Consider the following 18,219-nt stretch of genomic DNA (forward strand, 5'->3'; position numbering starts at 1 on the left):
GCTGGTACGTCCGACTTGTTTGGACTTGAACGTGCTGCTGATCCTCTATCACCGAAGGGTGGGGGGTACCTGCAAGAGACTCCGATGCTTAAGTTAGCATGGGTATTAAACAGGTGTTATGTAGAATCAGAGTATGAGTTATACCTGGGTGCTCCAGTGTATTTATAATGGTGAGATGTGACCTTTTGGATAAGATAAGTTAGTTATCTTATCTTATCTTTATCTTTGAGTTGAGGTCAGCGTATCTTCCAACGAAACCGCCTTCATCTCTATAGGCTTAAGCCGCCTTAGGATTCGGGTCGTGCTCCTCTATTTGGGCCCTTAACTGAGCTCTCCTGTCGATTTGGCCGAGCTCTTTGAGAAGAGGTCGGATAGTCTGACCTGAAGAGGTTGGTCGCTTTATCTCAAATCATCCCAGGTCGGATAGCTCGACCCAGGGTATGAACAGAAGCTATTTTTGTTTTTCAAAATAAAGTTGCTAAACAAGCAACTGAAAAATTGTCAACAGTCAGCAACATTACAAAAAGAAAGTTTTAAAAGCCCGCAGGCCAGGCAATCTACACAAAACATTTACATAATCAGGGAAGATCCGAAGGCTTCTCGGCGGCACAAGGTGAAGGAGGGCGAGTCTGAAGGGGCACTGCATCCACCGTCCCGTCATCCCGATTTAATATCTGACAATCAGGCTCTGGTTCGGGATGACTAATCCCAGCGGGAGGAGCGGAAGAAGTCGGCACAACAGTGGCTTTGGTGACCGGCACAGGAAGGGGTTCGACATCATCGTCATCAAGATCGTCAGGGACAATCTTGCCATCCTTTACAACATTATCCAGACTGAAGAGAGTAAGGTTGGCCTCAGGTGCAAGAACTTGAACCTGCTCCTTCAGGTTCTCATAAGCAGCAGTTACGCTGCCTACAAGATGACCCTGGAGCTCGGCATAATCAACCTGGGTAGACTTCAACTCCTCCCTAAGACGCATCACCTCCCTGTAGGCCGTAACATAGCTATCCTTGTGCCTCAAAGCCATGTCTTCAGCCAACTTTATAGAAGCCGCCAAGGTAATAGAACTAGCCTTCTCGCCCTCTAACTCTTTCTCCAGCTTGGACACCTTCACCTCGAGCTCCTCCTTCAAACCTTTCATCCGATCGAACTCTAATTTGGCCTCCTCCATAAAGGCCTTCGTAGAATGAAGAGGAAGATATTGAGCAATCCGATATAAGGCTGCCCCCATATGTGCCATCTTGACACTACTCCGAGTTATAAAGTCTAAATGGTGAAGGAGTGACACATCATCCATAGGGAGGGCACCGTAAGGACCGATCTGCTGATCGACAAACCCAACAGCATCGAAGTTAGGGGCATCCAGATTGAAGGGTTCAACAGTTCGAGGTCTTTTTGAAGGTGGAACAACCGGAGGAGAAGATGCAGCAGCAACAGAAGACTGTGGAGGATCCACCACACGGACTCGAGGAGTAGGGATCATTCTCCTCGGGCCGGGAGAGCTCGGCACAGACGGTTTCGACGTCACCCGTGAAGACCCTTCCCCATCCGTTTTGGCCGAAATGTTCTGAGCGGCAGCAGCCTTTCTCGCCTTCTTGAAAGCTTTCATCGAGTCATTATTCTTGGCCATCTCTGTAAAATAGAAACCAGTAGTTTTACAGACCAGGAAAAAAGAGGAAAGCAAAGTAAAAACAGAAGCAATATATATCAACTAATACCCAATGCGGTTCGAACAAGGGAGGGGTCCCCCAAGGATTTTTTAGTATCTAGATGAGGAGGTTCCCCCCAAAGGTCCTCCAAAACAGTTACAAAAGCCTGCTCAATCTCGTCAAGCATTTCCCATGTATATCGAGATACTACTACATTCTGCTGCCAACACAGAGGGAAGGATGGCTCATCATTCACTTCCAGAAAAAAGGGGCGAGCTCCCTCAACAGCTCGAATCTTGAAGAAATAATTCTTGAAGTCCCTAAAGAACTCGTCATACATGGTAAAAACCTTATGTCCTTGTGCAGATCTAAAAGAAACCCACGAGGCTTTCTTTTTCGAAGAAATCCCGGGCTTAGTTAAAACAAACAAATAAAGGAAAAGAGTTTGAAAAGGGGTAACATCCAATTCTTTGCAAAGAAGCTGAAAAATCTTAATAAAATCTCAGGAGTTCGGGTGAAGCTGGGACGGAACTACATTACACGACCATAGCAAATCAGTCTCAAAGGAAGTAAAGGGAAAAGTAATGTCCAACTGGCTGAAAAAAATAGTCGTAAGCATAAAAGAAAGGGCGCTCCCCTTGGGTCGGGACAGGAAAGCAAACCCTCTCCTCGGAGTCAGGTGCCACCAATTCATAATTCCTCTCTTGACCTCTATTCTTGTAGAAACGGTGATGTTTTCTAAGCTCTACACAAAATTCAGAATTGGCTAAAGAAACACACAACAACACCAGGGAGTCCAACCAATCAGACATCCCCTCGGGAACCTTAGAAGACGCCTCGACAATATTTTTGCTAGAAGACATGGCCAACTAGTCCTACAAACAACAAAAGAAGAGTGGATTACTAAAAAACATCTCGGACAAAAGACAAAACAACTCGGCTAGTATAATTCAGACAGCACAAACAACAAAAGGAAAACCCCAGGACCCACACTGAAGGTCCAGGGGCATCCTTGGGAGGCAGGCACAGAACAAGGACTCAGGAAAACCTACAAGCTCACATCTTGATACACCCTAACAGAAAAACGATAAACCCCTCTCTATTCTGCAACTAAAGCAACGCTATTGAGAAGAGGACTACGAACCACAAAGCCATCAAAATAAATTATCCCCCAGGCTCACTGTCCCAGCTCAAGTAACAAATGAAACTATCAAGCGGCAAAGCGTATCAAAGAAAAAATCATCAAAGATGACCCCCCTTTTTTTTGGAGTTTTCAGAGAAATAAAGTTGATGAGCGGATAATTTATACGCTTTTTGGCATTGTTTTTACATAGTTTTTAGTATGATTTAGTTAGTTTTTAGTATAATTTTATTAGTTTTTAAATAAAAATCATATTTCTGGACTTTACTATGAGTTTGTGTATTTTTCTGTGATTTCAGGTATTTTCTGGCTGAAATTGAGGGACTTGAGCAAAAATAAGATTCAGAGGTTGAAGAAGGACTGCAGATGCTGTTGGATTCTGACCTCCCTGCACTCAAAGTGGATTTTCTGGAGCTACAGAACTCCAAATGGCACGCTCTTAATTGCGTTGGAAAGTAGACATCCAGGGCTTTCCAGCAATATATAATAGTCCAAACTTTTCCCGAGTTTAGATGACGCAAACTGGCGTTAAACGCCAGAAACAGGTTGCAAAGTGGAGTTAAACGCCAGAAACAGGTTACAAACTGGCGTTCAACTCCAAGAAAGATCTCTCCACGTGAAAGCTTCAATGCTCAGCCCAAGCACACACCAAGTGGGGCCCGGAAGTGGATTTCTGCATCATTTACTTATCTCTGTAACCCTAGTAACTAGTTTAGCATAAATAGGACTTTTTACTATTGTATTCAGGGATCTTGGGACGTTTAGTTCTGAAATCATGGAGGCTGGCCTCTCGGCCATGCCTAGACCTTGTTCTTATGTATTTTCAACGGTAGAGTTTCTACACACCATAGATTAAGGTGTGGAGCTCTGCTGTTCCTCGAGTATTAATGCAAAGTACTATTGTTTTTCTATTCAATACAAGCTTATTCCTATTCTAAGATATTCATTCGCACCCAAGAACATGATGAATGTGATGATTATGTGACGCTCATCACCATTCTCACTTATGAACACGTGCCTGACAACCACTTCCGTTCTACATGAAGATGAGATAGAATGAGTATCTCTTAGATATCTAATACAGGGGACCGAGTCCGAGATATTAGAGTCTTCGTGGTATAAGTTAGAACCCATGGACGGTCATTCTTGAGATTCGAAAAGTCTAAACCTTGTCTGTAGTATTCCGAGTAGGATCCGGGAAGGGATGGCTATGACGAGCTTCAAACTCGCGAGTGTTGGGCGTAGTGACAGACGCAAAAGGATAGTAAATCCTATTCCAGTATGATCGAGAACCGACAGATGATTAGCCATGCAGTGACAGCGCATTGGACCATTTTCACAGAGAGAACGGGATGTAGCCATTGACAACGGTGATGCCCAACATACAGCTTGCCATGGAAAGGAGTAGGAATGATTGGATGAAGACAGCAGGAAAGCAGAGGTTCAGGAGGAACGAAAGCATCTCTATACGCTTATCTGAAATTCTCACCAATGGATTACATAAGTACCTCTATCCTAGTTTATATTTTAATTATGTTTTAATTATCAATTCTCTATAACCATTTGAATCCGCCTGACTGAGATTTACAAGGTGACCATAGCTTGCTTCAAGCCGACAATCTCCGTGGGATCAACCCTTACTCACGTAAGGTTTATTACTTGGACGACCCAGTGCACTTGCTGGTTAGTTGTGCGAAGTTGTGACAAAGTGTGATTCATGTTTGAGAGCACCAAGTCATTGGCGCCATTGTTGATGATCACAATTTCGTGCACCAAGTTTTTGGCGCCGTTGCCGGGGATTGTTCGAGTTTGGACAACTGACGATTCATCTTGTTGCTCAGATTAGGTAATTTTATTTTTTATTTTTAAGCTCTTTTATTTCTTAATTTCAAAAAATACAAAAAAAAATGTTTCTTCTTTTTCATTTTTCCCAAAATAATTTTCGAAAAAACCAAAAAAATTAACAAAATCATAAAAGAAAAAATAATTTGATGTTTCTTGTTTGAGTCTAGTGTCTAATTGTAAGTTTGGTGTCAATTACATGCTTTTAACTTTTCTTAAATTTTCGAAGAACACATGCATTGAGTTTCTTTCTTGTTCTTCATGATCTTCAAGTTGTTCTTGACAAGTCTTCTTGTTTGATCTTCATATTTTCTTGTTTTGTGTCTTTTCTTGTTTTTCATACGCATTTTCAATTTGGTAGTGTCTAAAGTTTGAAAATTTCTAAGTTTGGTGTCTTGCATGTTTTTCTTTTCTTAAAAATTTTCAAAAATAAGTCTTGATGTTCATCTTGATCTTCAAAGTGTTCTTGGTGTTCATCTTGACATTCAAAGTGTTCTTGTATGCATTAGTTGTTTTGATTCATAATTTTTATGTTTTGTTTCAATTTAGTGTTTTTCTCTCTCATCATTAAAAATTCAAAAATAAAAAAAATAATATCTTTCCCTTTTCTACTCACAAATTTTCGAAAATTTGAGTTGACTTTTTAAAAAATTTTTAAAATCTAGTTGTTTCTTATGAGTCAAATCAAATTTTCAATTAAAAAAAAAATTCTATCTTTTTCAAATCTTTTTCAAAAAAATAAAATATTTTTCATTTTTCCTTTCATAATTTCGAAAATTTCAAATTTATTTTCAAAATCTTTTTCTTATTTCCATTTCATATTTTCGAAATTAATGCTAACAATTAATGTGATTGATTCAAAAATTTTAAGTTGTTACTTGCCTATTAAGAAAGGTTCAATCTTTAAATTTCAAAATCATATATTTTTGTTTCTTGTAAGTCAAGTAATCAACTTTAATTTTCAAAATCAAATCTTTTTAAATTTTTTTTGTCAAATCTTTTTCAAAATAAGTTTCAATCACATCTTTTTCAAAATCTTTTCTAACTTCCTATCTTTTCAAAATTTGATTTTCAAATCTTTTTCAATTCACTACTTGACTTTTTATTTGATTTTAAAAGTTTTCTATTTCAATCATATCTTTTTCAAAACCACCTAACTAATTTTCTCTCTCTAATTTTCGAAAATCACTAACCCGTTTTTCAAAATTTCTTTTAATTAACAAATTATTTTAAATTTTAATTTAATTTTATTTCTCTCTTTAATTTTCGAATTCTAACTAATAATTAAAATAAAAACAAAAATATTTTTCCTTTTATTTTAATTTAATTTCGAATTTTTCTCTTCTCCCTCTTCTCTTCTTCTCTTCTTCTACTCACATAAAGGAATCTCTATACTGTGACATAGAGGATTTCATATTTTCTTTTGTGTTCTCTTCTTTTTCATATGAGCAGGAACAAGGATAAGAACATTCTTGTTGAAGCTGATCCTAAACCTGAAAGGACTCTGAAGAGGAAGTTAAGGGAAGCTAAAGCACAACTCTCTGGAGAAAATCTGACAGAAATTTTCGAAAAAGAAGGAGACATGGCCGAAAATAATAACAATGTAAGGAAGATGCTTGGTAACTTTACTAAACCAAATTCCAACTTACATGGAAGAAGCATCTCAATCCCTGCCATTGGAGCAAATAATTTTGAGCTAAAGCCTCAACTAGTTTCTCTGATGCAATAGAATTGCAAATTTCATGGACTTCCATCAGAAGATCCTTTTCAGTTCTTAACTGAGTTCTTGCAGATCTGTGATACTGTTAAGCCCAATGGGGTTGACTCCGAGGTCTACAGGCTTATGCCTTTCCCGTTTGCTGTAAGAGACAGAGCTAGAATATGGTTGGACTCTCAACCTAAAGATAGCCTGAACTCTTGGGATAAGCTGGTCACGGCTTTCTTAGCCAAGTTCTTTCCTCCTCAAAAGCTTAGTAAGCTTAGAGTGGATGTTCAAACCTTCAAACAAAAAGAAGGTGAATCTCTCTATGAAGCTTGGGAGAGATACAAGCAACTGACCAAAAAGTGTCCTTCTGACATGCTTTCAGAATGGACCATCCTGGATATATTCTATGATGGTCTGTCTGAGTTATCAAAGATGTCATTAGACCATTCTGCAGGTGGATCCATTCACCTAAAGAAAACGCCTGCAGAAGCTCAAGAACTCATTGACATAGTTGCAAATAACCAGTTCATGTACACTTCTGAAAGGAATCCTGTGAGTAATGGGACGCCTAAGAGGAAGGGAGTTCTTGAAATTGATACTCTGAATGCCATATTGGCTCAAAATAAAATATTGACTCAGCAAGTCAATATGATTTCTCAGAGTCTGAATGGAATGCAAGCTGCATCCAACAGTACTCAAGAGGCATCTTCTGTAGAAGAAGCTTATGATCCTGAGAACCCTGCAATAGCAGAGGTGAATTACATGGGTGAACCTTATGGAAATACCTATAATCTCTCATTGAGAAATCATCCAAATTTCTCATGGAAGGATCAACAAAATCATCAACAAGGTTTTAATAATGGTGGAAGAAACAGGTTTAGCAATAGCAAGCCTTTTCCATCATCCACTCAGCAACAGACAGAGAATTTTGAGCAGAATCCATCTAGCTTAGCAAATATAGTCTCTGATCTATCTAAGGCCACTTTCAGTTTCATGAATGAAATAAGGTCCTCCATTAGAAATTTGGAGGCACAAGTGGGCCAGCTGAGTAAAAGGGTCACTGAAACTCCTCCTAGTACTCTCCCAAGCAATACAGAAGAAAATCCAAAGAGAGAGTGCAAGGCCATTTATTTGACCATCATGGCCGAACCTACAAGGGAGGAGGAGGAGGTGAATCCTAGTGAGGAAAACCTCCTGGGATGCTCAGTGACCAATAAGGAGTTTCCCTTTGATGAACCAAAGGAATCTGAGGCTCATCTAGAGACCATAGAGATTCCATTGAACCTCCTTCTGCCCTTCATGAGCTCTGATGAGTATTCTTCTTCTGAAGAGAATGAAGACGTCACTGAAGAGCAAGTTACTAAGTACCTTGGTGCAATCATGAAGCTGAATGCCAAATTATTTGGTAATGAGACTTGGGAAGATGAACCTCCCTTGCTCACCAATGAACTGAATGCATTGGATAGGCAGAAATTATCTCAAAAGAAACAGGATCCTGGTAAATTATTAATACCCTGTAACATAGGCACCATGACCTTTGAGAAGGCTCTGTGTGACCTGGGGTCAGGAATAAACTTAATGCCACTCTCTGTAATGGAGAAACTTGGGATCTTTGAGGTGCAAGCTGCCAAAATCTCATTAGAGATGGCAGACAACTCAAGAAAACATGCTTATAGACAAGTAGAGGATGTGTTAGTAAAGGTTGAAGGCCTTTACATCCCTGCTGATTTCATAATCCTAGACACTGGGAAGGATGAGGATGAATCCATCATCCTTGGAAGACCCTTCTTAGCCACAGCAAAAGTTGTGATTGATGTGGACAGAGGAGAGTTGGTCCTCCAACTGAATGAGGACAACCTTATGTTTAAAACTCAAGGATCTCCTTCTGTAACCATGGAGAGGAAGCATGAAAAGCTTCTCTCACTGAAGAGTCAACCAAAGCCTCCACAGTCAAACTCTAAGTTTGGTGTTGGGAGGTTCCAACAATGCTCTGAACATCTGTGAGGCTCCATGAGAGCTCACTGTCAAGCTATTGACATTAAAGAAGCGCTTATTGGGAGGCAACCCAATGTTATTTAACTATATCTATTTTATTCTATTGTTATTTTATTTTATTCTTTTAGGTTGATGATCATGTGGAGTCACAAAAACTACTGAAAAATAAAAAATAGAATGAAAAATAGCATTAAAAACAGCACACCCTGGAAGAGGAGCATTCTGGCGTTTAAACGCCAGAAACAAGCATCTACCTGGCGTTAAACGCTAGAAACAGGATACATTTGGGCGTTTAACGCCAGAAACAAGCAGCAGTCTGGCGTTAAACGCCAGGATTGCACAGCAAGGGCATTTTACACGCCTAATTGGAGCAGGGATGTTAAGTCTTTGGTCCCACTGGATCTGTGGACTCCACAGGATCCCCACAGGATCTGTGGACCCCACAGGATCCCCACCACTTCTTCTCTTCTCTTCACACCTTTTCATAACTTTCTTCCCCAAATACCCATCACCAATCACCTCACTCACTCTTCCCCCATCATATCTACACCACTCACATCCATCCACTCTTCCCCATAAACCCCACCTACCTCCAAAATTCAAACTCTTTTCCCTCCCAAACCCAACCCTCATGGCCGAACCCTAAACCTTTCCCACTCCTATATAAACCCCTCATTCCTTCTTCATTTTCACACAACACAACCCTTTCTTCTTACCCTTGGCCGAATACACACCTCTCTCCCTCTCCTCCATTCTTCTTCTTCTTCTCCTTCTTTCCCTCTTTTTTTGCTTGGGGACGAGCAAAAATTTTAAGTTTGGTGTGGTAAAAAGCATTACTTTTTGTTTTTCCATAACCATTAATGGCACCTAAGACCAGAGAAACCTTAAGAAAGAGGAAAGGGAAGGCAATTGCTTCCACCTCTGAGTCATGGGAGATGGAGAGATTCATCTCAAAGGTCCATCAAGACCACTTCTATGAAGTTGTGGCCAAGAATAAAGTGATCCCTGAGGTTCCTTTCAAGCTAAAAAAGAATGAGTATCTGGAGATCCGACTTGAGATCCAAAGAAGAGGTTGGAAAGTTCTCACCAACCCCATTCAACAAGTTGGGATCCTAATGGTTCAAGAGTTCTATGCAAACGCATGGATCACTAGGAACCATGATCAAAGTGTGAACCCGAATCCAAAGCATTGGCTTATCATGGTTCGGGGGAAATACTTAGATTTCAGTCCGGAAAATGTAAGGCTGGCGTTCAACTTGGCAATGATGGAAGAAAACGCACGCCCCTACACTAGAAGGGTCAACTTTGATCAAAGGTTGGACCAAGTCCTCATGGACATATGTGTAGAAGGAGCTCAATAGAAGGTTGACTCAAGAGGCAAGCCGATTCAATTGAGAAGACTGGACCTTAAGCCTGTAGCTAGAGGATGGTTGGAGTTCATTCAATGCTCAAGCATTCCTACTAGCAACCGGTCTGAAGTTACTATAGACCGAGCCATCATGATCCATAGTATCATGATTGGGGAGGAAGTGGAAGTTCATGAGATTATACCTCAAGAACTCTCCAAGGTGGTTGACAAGTCCTCCACTTTGGCAAGGTTAGCCTTTCTTCACCTCATTTGCCACCTCTACAATTCGGCTGGAATTGACATAGAAGGAGACATCCTCATTGAAGAGGACAAGCCCATCACTAAGAAGAGGATGGAGCAAACAAGAGATCATGGACCTCAACAAGAGCATGAGGAAATTCATCACCATGAAATCCTTGAGATGCCTCAGGGGATGCACTTCCTTCCACAAAACTACTGGGAGCAAATCAACACTTTCCTAGGAGAATTAAGCTCCAACATGGGACAACTGAGGATGGAGCACCAAGAGCACTCCATCATCCTCCATGAGATTAGAAAAGATCAAAGAGCTATGAGGGAGGAGCAACAAAGGCAAGGAAGAGACATAGAGGAGCTCAAGAGCACCATTGGTTCTTCAAGAAGAGGAAGACGTCACCCTCACTAAGGTGGACCCATTCCTTAATCTCCTTGTTCTTATTTTCCTGTTTTTCGTTTACTATGCTTTATGTTTATATTTGTGTCTTATTACATGATCATTAGTATTTAAGTGTCTATGCCTTAAAGTTATGAATGTCCTATAAATCCATCACCTCTCTTAAATGAAAAATGTTTTAATTACAAAAGAACAAGAAGTACATGGTTTCGAATTCATCCTTGAAACTAGTTTAATTATTTTGATCTGGTGACAATACTTTTTATTTTCTGAATGAACGCTTGAACAGTGCATATGTCTTTTGATATTGTGGTTTATGAATGTTAAATATGTTGGCTCTTGAAGAATAATGAAAAAGGAGAAATGTTATTTTATAATCTGAAAAATCATAAAATTGATTCTTGAAGCAAGAAAAAGCAGTGAATACAAAAGCTTGCGAAAAAAAAGAGAAAAGAAAAATGGCGAAAAAAAAGAAAGAAAAAGAAAAATCAAGCAGAAAAAGCCAAAAGCTCTTTAAACCAAAAGGAAAGAGCAAAAAGGCAATAGCCCTTAAAACCAAAAGGCAATGGTAAATAAAAAGGATCCAAGGCTTTGAGCATCAGTGGATAGGAGGGCCTAAAAGAATAAAATCCTGGCCTAAGCGGCTAAACCAAGCTGTCCCTAACCATGTGCTTGTGGCGTGAAGGTGTCAAGTGAAAACTTGAGACTGAGCGGTTAAAGTCAAGGTCCAAAGCAAAAAAAAAAGAGTGTGCTTAAGAACCCTGGACACCTCTAATTGGGGACTTTAGCAAAGCTGAGTCACAATCTGAAAAGGTTCACCCAGTTATGTGTCTGTGGCATTTATGTATCCGGTGGTAATACTGGAAAACAAAGTGCTTAGGGCCACGGCCAAGACTCATAAAGTAGCTGTGTTCAAGAATCAACATACTGAACTAGGAGAATCAATAACACTATCTGAATTCTAAGTTCCTATAGATGCCAATCATTCTGAACTTCAAGGGTTAAAGTGAGATGCCAAAACTATTCAAGAGGCAAAAAGCTACTAGTCCCGCTCATCTGATTGGAGCTAAGTTTCATTGATATTTTGGGATTTATAGTATGTTCTCTTCTTTTTATCCTATTTTATTTTCAGTTGCTTGGGGACAAGCAACAATTTAAGTTTGGTGTTGTGATGAGCGGATAATTTATATGCTTTTTGGCATTGTTTTTACATAGTTTTTAGTATGATTTAGTTAGTTTTTAGTATAATTTTATTAGTTTTTAAATAAAAATCACATTTCTGGACTTTACTATGAGTTTGTGTATTTTTATGTGATTTCAGGTATTTTCTGGCTGAAATTGAGGGACTTGAGCAAAAATCAGATTCAGAGGTTGAAGAAGGACTGCAGATGCTGTTGGATTCTGACCTCCCTGCACTCAAAGTGGATTTTCTGGAGCTACAGAACTCCAAATGGTGCGTTCTCAATTGCGTTGGAAAGTAGACATCCAGGGCTTTCCAGCTATATATAATAGTCCCTTCGTTTCTCGAGTTTAGACGACGCAAACTGGCATTCAACGCCAGCTTCCTGCCCTATTCTGGAGTTAAACGCCAGAAACAGGTTGCAAAGTGGAGTTAAACGCCAGAAACAGGTTACAAACTGGCGTTCAACTCCAAGAAAGATCTCTCCACGTGAAAGCTTCAATGCTCAGCCCAAGCACACACCAAGTGGGCCCCGGAAGTGGATTTCTGCATCATTTACTTATCTCTGTAACCCTAGTAACTAGTTTAGCATAAATAGGACTTTTTACTATTGTATTCAGGGATCTTGGGACGTTTAGTTCTGAAATCATGGAGGCTGGCCTCTCGGCCATGCCTAGACCTTGTTCTTATGTATTTTCAACGGTAGAGTTTCTACACACCATAGATTAAGGTGTGGAGCTCTGCTGTTCCTCGAGTATTAATGCAAAGTACTATTGTTTTTCTATTCAATACAAGCTTATTCCTATTCTAAGATATTCATTCGCACCCAAGAACATGATGAATGTGATGATTATGTGACGCTCATCACCATTCTCACTTATGAACACGTGCCTGACAACCACTTCCGTTCTACATGAAGATGAGATAGAATGAGTATCTCTTAGATATCTAATACAGGGGACCGAGTCCGAGATATTAGAGTCTTCGTGGTATAAGTTAGAACCCATGGACGGTCATTCTTGAGATTCGAAAAGTCTAAACCTTGTCTGTAGTATTCCGAGTAGGATCTGGGAAGGGATGGCTATGACGAGCTTCAAACTCGCGAGTGTTGGGCGTAGTGACAGACGCAAAAGGATAGTAAATCCTATTCCAGTATGATCGAGAACCGACAGATGATTAGCCATGCAGTGACAGCGCATTGGACCATTTTCACAGAGAGAACGGGATGTAGCCATTGACAACGGTGATGCCCAACATACAGCTTGCCATGGAAAGGAGTAGGAATGATTGGATGAAGACAGCAGGAAAGCAGAGGTTCAGGAGGAACGAAAGCATCTCTATACGCTTATCTGAAATTCTCACCAATGGATTACATAAGTACCTCTATCCTAGTTTATATTTTAATTATGTTTTAATTATTAATTCTCTATAACCATTTGAATCCGCCTGACTAAGATTTACAAGGTGACCATAGCTTGCTTCAAGCCGACAATCTCCGTGGGATCGACCCTTACTCACGTAAGGTTTATTACTTGGACGACCCAGTGCACTTGCTGGTTAGTTGTGCGAAGTTGTGACAAAGTGTGATTCATATTTGAGAGCACCAAGTCATTGGCGCCATTGTTGATGATCACAATTTCGTGCACCAAGTTTTTGGCGCCGTTGCCGGGGATTGTTCGAGTTTGGACAACTGAAGGTTCATCTTGTTGCTCAGATTAGGTAATTTTATTTTATTTTTAAGCTCTTTTATTTCTTATTTTCAAAAAATACAAAAAAAAATATTTCTTCTTTTTCGTTTTTCCCAAAATAATTTTTGAAAAAACCAAAAAAATTAACAAAATCATAAAATAAAAAATAATTTGATGTTTCTTGTTTGAGTCTAGTGTCTAATTGTAAGTTTGGTGTCAATTGCATGCTTTTAACTTTTCTTAAATTTTCGAAGAACACATGCATTGAGTTTCTTTCTTGTTCTTCATGATCTTCAAGTTGTTCTTGACAAGTCTTCTTGTTTGATCTTCATATTTTCTTGTTTTGTGTCTTTTCTTGTTTTTCATACGCATTTTCAATTTGTTAGTGTCTAAAGTTTGAAAATTTCTAAGTTTGGTGTCTTGCATGTTTTTCTTTTCTTAAAAATTTTCAAAAATAAGTCTTGATGTTCATCTTGATCTTCAAAGTGTTCTTGGTGTTCATCTTGACATTCAAAGTGTTCTTGTATGCATTAGTTGTTTTGATTCATAATTTTTATGTTTTGTTTCAATTTAGTGTTTTTCTCTCTCATCATTAAAAATTCAAAAATAAAAAAAATAATATCTTTCCCTTTTCTACTCACAAATTTTCGAAAATTTGAGTTGACTTTTTAAAAAATTTTTAAAATCTAGTTGTTTCTTATGAGTCAAATCAAATTTTCAATTTAAAAAAAAAATTCTATCTTTTTCAAATCTTTTTCAAAAAAATAAAATATTTTTCATTTTTCCTTTCATAATTTCGAAAATTTCAAATTTATTTTCAAAATCTTTTTCTTATTTCCATTTCATATTTTCGAAATTAATGCTAACAATTAATGTGATTGATTCAAAAATTTTAAGTTGTTACTTGCCTATTAAGAAAGGTTCAATCTTTAAATTTCAAAATCATATATTTTTGTTTCTTGTTAGTCAAGTAATCAACTTTAATTTTCAAAATCAAATCTTTTTAAATTTTTTTTGTCAAATCTTTTTCAAAATAAGTTTCAATCACATCTTTTTCAAAATCTTTTCTAACTTCCTATCTTTTCAAAATTTGATTTTCAAATCTTTTTCAATTCACTACTTGACTTTTTATTTGATTTTAAAAGTTTTCTATTTCAATCATATCTTTTTCAAAACCACCTAACTAATTTTCTCTCTCTAATTTTCGAAAATCACTAACCCGTTTTTCAAAATTTCTTTTAATTAACAAATTATTTTAAATTTTAATTTAATTTTATTTCTCTCTTTAATTTTCGAATTCTAACTAATAATTAAAATAAAAACAAAAATATTTTTCCTTTTATTTTAATTTAATTTCGAATTTTTCTCTTCTCCCTCTTCTCTTCTTCTCTTCTTCTACTCACATAAAGGAATCTCTATACTGTGACATAGAGGATTCCATATTTTCTTTTGTGTTCTCTTCTTTTTCATATGAGCAGGAACAAGGATAAGAACATTCTTGTTGAAGCTAATCCTAAACCTGAAAGGACTCTGAAGAGGAAGTTAAGGGAAGCTAAAGCACAACTCTCTGGAGAAAATCTGACAGAAATTTTCGAAAAAGAAGGAGACATGGCCGAAAATAATAACAATGCAAGGAAGATGCTTGGTAACTTTACTACACCAAATTCCAACTTACATGGAAGAAGCATCTCAATCCCTGCCATTGGAGCAAATAATTTTGAGCTAAAGCCTCAACTAGTTTCTCTGATGCAATAGAATTGCAAATTTCATGGACTTCCATCAGAAGATCCTTTTCAGTTCTTAACTGAGTTCTTGCAGATCTGTGATACTGTTAAGCCCAATGGGGTTGACTCCGAGGTCTACAGGCTTATGCCTTTCCCGTTTGCTGTAAGAGACAGAGCTAGAATATGGTTGGACTCTCAACCTAAAGATAGCCTGAACTCTTGGGATAAGCTGGTCACGGCTTTCTTAGCCAAGTTCTTTCCTCCTCAAAAGCTTAGTAAGCTTAGAGTGGATGTTCAAACCTTCAAACAAAAAGAAGGTGAATCTCTCTATGAAGCTTGGGAGAGATACAAGCAACTGACCAAAAAGTGTCCTTCTGACATGCTTTCAGAATGGACCATCCTGGATATATTCTATGATGGTCTGTCTGAGTTATCAAAGATGTCATTAGACCATTCTGCAGGTGGATCCATTCACCTAAAGAAAACGCCTGCAGAAGCTCAAGAACTCATTGACATAGTTGCAAATAACCAGTTCATGTACACTTCTGAAAGGAATCCTGTGAGTAATGGGACGCCTAAGAGGAAGGGAGTTCTTGAAATTGATACTCTGAATGCCATATTGGCTCAAAATAAAATATTGACTCAGCAAGTCAATATGATTTCTCAGAGTCTGAATGGAATGCAAGCTGCATCCAACAGTACTCAAGAGGCATCTTCTGTAGAAGAAGCTTATGATCCTGAGAACCCTGCAATAGCAGAGGTGAATTACATGGGTGAACCTTATGGAAATACCTATAATCTCTCATTGAGAAATCATCCAAATTTCTCATGGAAGGATCAACAAAATCCTCAACAAGGTTTTAATAATGGTGGAAGAAACAGGTTTAGCAATAGCAAGCCTTTTCCATCATCCACTCAGCAACAGACAGAGAATTTTGAGCAGAATCCATCTAGCTTAGCAAATATAGTCTCTGATCTATCTAAGGCCACTTTCAGTTTCATGAATGAAATAAGGTCCTCCATTAGAAATTTGGAGGCACAAGTGGGCCAGCTGAGTAAAAGGGTCACTGAAACTCCTCCTAGTACTCTCCCAAGCAATACAGAAGAAAATCCAAAGAGAGAGTGCAAGGCCATTTATTTGACCATCATGGCCGAACCTACAAGGGAGGAGGAGGAGGTGAATCCTAGTGAGGAAAACCTCCTGGGATGCTTAGTGACCAATAAGGAGTTTCCCTTTGATGAACCAAAGGAATCTGAGGCTCATCTAGAGACCATAGAGATTCCATTGAACCTCCTTCTGCCCTTCATGAGCTCTGATGAGTATTCTTCTTCTGAAGAGAATGAAGACGTCACTGAAGAGCAAGTTACTAAGTACCTTGGTGCAATCATGAAGCTGAATGCCAAATTATTTGGTAATGAGACTTGGGAAGATGAACCTCCCTTGCTCACCAATGAACTGAATGCATTGGATAGGCAGAAATTATCTCAAAAGAAACAGGATCCTGGTAAATTATTAATACCCTGTAACATAGGCACCATGACCTTTGAGAAGGCTCTGTGTGACCTGGGGTCAGGAATAAACTTAATGCCACTCTCTGTAATGGAGAAACTTGGGATCTTTGAGGTGCAAGCTGCCAGAATCTCATTAGAGATGGCAGACAACTCAAGAAAACATGCTTATAGACAAGTAGAGGATGTGTTAGTAAAGGTTGAAGGCCTTTACATCCCTGCTGATTTCATAATCCTAGACACTGGGAAGGATGAGGATGAATCCATCATCCTTGGAAGACCCTTCTTAGCCACAGCAAAAGTTGTGATTGATGTGGACAGAGGAGAGTTGGTCCTCCAACTGAATGAGGACAACCTTATGTTTAAAACTCAAGGATCTCCTTCTGTAACCATGGAGAGGAAGCATGAAAAGCTTCTCTCACTGCAGAGTCAACCAAAGCCTCCACAGTCAAACTCTAAGTTTGGTGTTGGGAGGTTCCAACAATGCTCTGAACATCTGTGAGGCTCCATGAGAGCTCACTGTCAAGCTATTGACATTAAAGAAGCGCTTATTGGGAGGCAACCCAATGTTATTTAACTATATCTATTTTATTCTATTGTTATTTTATTTTATTCTTTTAGGTTGATGATCATGTGGAGTCACAAAAACTATTGAAAAATAAAAAATAGAATGAAAAATAGCATTAAAAACAGCACACCCTGGAAGAGGAGCATTCTGGCGTTTAAACGCCAGAAACAAGCATCTACCTGGCGTTAAACGCTAGAAACAGGATACATTTGGGCGTTTAACGCCAGAAACAAGCAGCAGTCTGGCGTTAAACGCCAGGATTGCACAGCAAGGGCATTTTACACGCCTAATTGGAGCAGGGATGTTAAGTCTTTGGTCCCACTGGATCTGTGGACTCCACAGGATCCCCACAGGATCTGTGGACCCCACAGGATCCCCACCACTTCTTCTCTTCTCTTCACACCTTTTCATAACTTTCTTCCCCAAATACCCATTACCAATCACCTCACTCACTCTTCCCCCATCATATCTACACCACTCACATCCATCCACTCTTCCCCATAAACCCCACCTACCTCCAAAATTCAAACTCTTTTCCCTCCCAAACCCAACCCTCATGGCCGAACCCTAAACCTTTCCCACTCCTATATAAACCCCTCATTCCTTCTTCATTTTCACACAACACAACCCTTTCTTCTTACCCTTGGCCGAATACACACCTCTCTCCCTCTCCTCCATTCTTCTTCTTCTTCTCCTTCTTTCCCTCTTTTTTTGCTTGGGGACGAGCAAAAATTTTAAGTTTGGTGTGGTAAAAAGCATTACTTTTTGTTTTTCCATAACCATTAATGGCACCTAAGACCAGAGAAACCTTAAGAAAGAGGAAAGGGAAGGCAATTGCTTCCACCTCTGAGTCATGGGAGATGGAGAGATTCATCTCAAAGGTCCATCAAGACCACTTCTATGAAGTTGTGGCCAAGAATAAAGTGATCCCTGAGGTTCCTTTCAAGCTAAAAAAGAATGAGTATCCGGAGATCCGACTTGAGATCCAAAGACGAGGTTGGAAAGTTCTCACCAACCCCATTCAACAAGTTGGGATCCTAATGGTTCAAGAGTTCTATGCAAATGCATGGATCACTAGGAACCATGATCAAAGTGTGAACCCGAATCCAAAGCATTGGCTTATCATGGTTCGGGGGAAATACTTAGATTTCAGTCCGGAAAATGTAAGGCTGGCGTTCAACTTGGCAATGATGGAAGAAAACGCACGCCCCTACACT

At 39.0% G+C, this 18,219-nt stretch overlaps 2 non-coding genes and 1 pseudogene across 3 annotated transcripts in view; all 3 read right to left on the reverse strand.

The window, feature by feature from the left end:
- The window catches only part of LOC107604934 (U11/U12 small nuclear ribonucleoprotein 65 kDa protein-like), a 55,908-nt pseudogene that overhangs the window by 22,705 nt on the left and 14,984 nt on the right, over positions 1 to 18,219 (reverse strand). The gene's annotated exons all lie outside the window — the stretch shown is intronic.
- On the reverse strand, positions 6,609 to 6,716 carry LOC148562679 (small nucleolar RNA R71). The gene has a single exon (XR_015888159.1). It is a non-coding gene; the product is annotated as a small nucleolar RNA R71 (small nucleolar RNA).
- Positions 15,203 to 15,310, reverse strand: LOC148562680 (small nucleolar RNA R71). Its single transcript, XR_015888160.1, has one exon. It is a non-coding gene; the product is annotated as a small nucleolar RNA R71 (small nucleolar RNA).

This window comes from Arachis ipaensis, chromosome B6 (genome assembly GCF_059453495.1).
Source record: "Arachis ipaensis isolate K30076 ecotype BB chromosome B6, ASM5945349v1, whole genome shotgun sequence".
In the NCBI taxonomy this organism is placed as follows: domain Eukaryota; kingdom Viridiplantae; phylum Streptophyta; class Magnoliopsida; order Fabales; family Fabaceae; genus Arachis; species Arachis ipaensis.